General features: G+C 76.3%; 1 protein-coding gene across 3 annotated transcripts in view; it reads right to left on the bottom strand.

Annotated features, from left to right (window-relative positions):
* The window catches only part of SMOX (spermine oxidase), a 38,723-nt gene extending 38,232 nt beyond the window's left edge, over positions 1-491 (bottom strand). For all 3 annotated transcript variants that reach the window (XM_006096423.3, XM_006096424.3, XM_014462351.2), the window contains exon 1: positions 285-491. The gene's annotated coding sequence lies outside the window, so the exon portion shown is untranslated. The remainder of the gene's footprint in view (positions 1-284) is intronic.
* Between the last annotated feature and the right edge of the window lie 505 nt (positions 492-996).

Below are 996 nucleotides of genomic sequence, written 5' to 3'. Positions count from 1 at the left end.
CCGCGTAGCCCCTCTCGAGATCACCGACCCCGGGCCCGACCACCGCCTCCCCAGACGCGGGCGAAGGGGGCGCGGCGCCCACCGCTCCCCTCGAGCCTCGGGGAATGCCGCGCACCCAGCCCTCCGTCCCGAGCGCGCTGGCCGCGGGAGCCCCGCACCGACCGCGTCTCCGGGGCCGCTCCGGGCCCCTCGCCCGCCCGCGGCGGCCGCAGCCCCTGCCTGCCCGGAGCGAGAACCTGGCGCCGGGGGCCGGGGGCCGGGAGCGGGGAGCCGGCTCTCCATACCTTTCCCTGCTGAGCCGGGGAAGTGAGTCTGCGGCGAACGGCGCTCCAGCCTCGACCTCCTCCGCCTCCCCTCCTCTCCAGCCGCCGGGCTTCCTCCTCCAGCCGCCACCGAGACCGTAGGGGCCCGAGCCAGCCGCCGCGGCCTGTGTGGGGCCCCGCTCCGCCTCGCGTCCCCGGCCCACCCCGCCCGGTCCGCTCCTGCCCGGCTCCCGCTCCGCCTCTGGGCGGGGGCGCGCGCAGCTCCTCCCCGGCCCGCCCCGTCGGGGGCGGGGAAAACTGGCGACCGCCCGGGACGAGAAGCCGGGGAAGCTCCTACCTCCAACTCTGGGCCCAGCGCTCCCCCACCGGGGGCCCCACGGCCCCCTCCCCTGGCCAAGCTGAGCGCCCCAAGCCCCCACCCTTCCCCGAAAAGAAAAGTAACCGGCCCCAGCCCCAGTGCTGGGCGGAACACAGGGCCAAAGCGACCCCGCAGAAGCCGGGACGCGGACCTCAGTTTACCCGCGGAAGTTTACTTTTCGAAAGGAAAGGGCACCCTCTCTCCTCCCTGGAGCTGCTTTCACCCCCCGCAGACCCTCTGGGCGGGGGCGCGCGAGCTCCTCCCCGGCCCGCCCCGTCGGGCGGGAAAACTGGCGACCGCCCGGGACGAGAAGCCGGGAGCTCCTACCTCCAACTCTGGGCCCAGCGCTCCCCACCGGGCCCCACGCCCCCTCCC

This window comes from Myotis lucifugus, unplaced genomic scaffold, assembly GCF_000147115.1.
Source record: "Myotis lucifugus unplaced genomic scaffold, Myoluc2.0 scaffold_178, whole genome shotgun sequence".
Lineage (NCBI taxonomy): Eukaryota > Metazoa > Chordata > Mammalia > Chiroptera > Vespertilionidae > Myotis > Myotis lucifugus.
The sequence above is the reverse complement of the archived record's forward strand: the minus strand, read 5'-3'. Positions and strand labels throughout refer to the sequence as shown.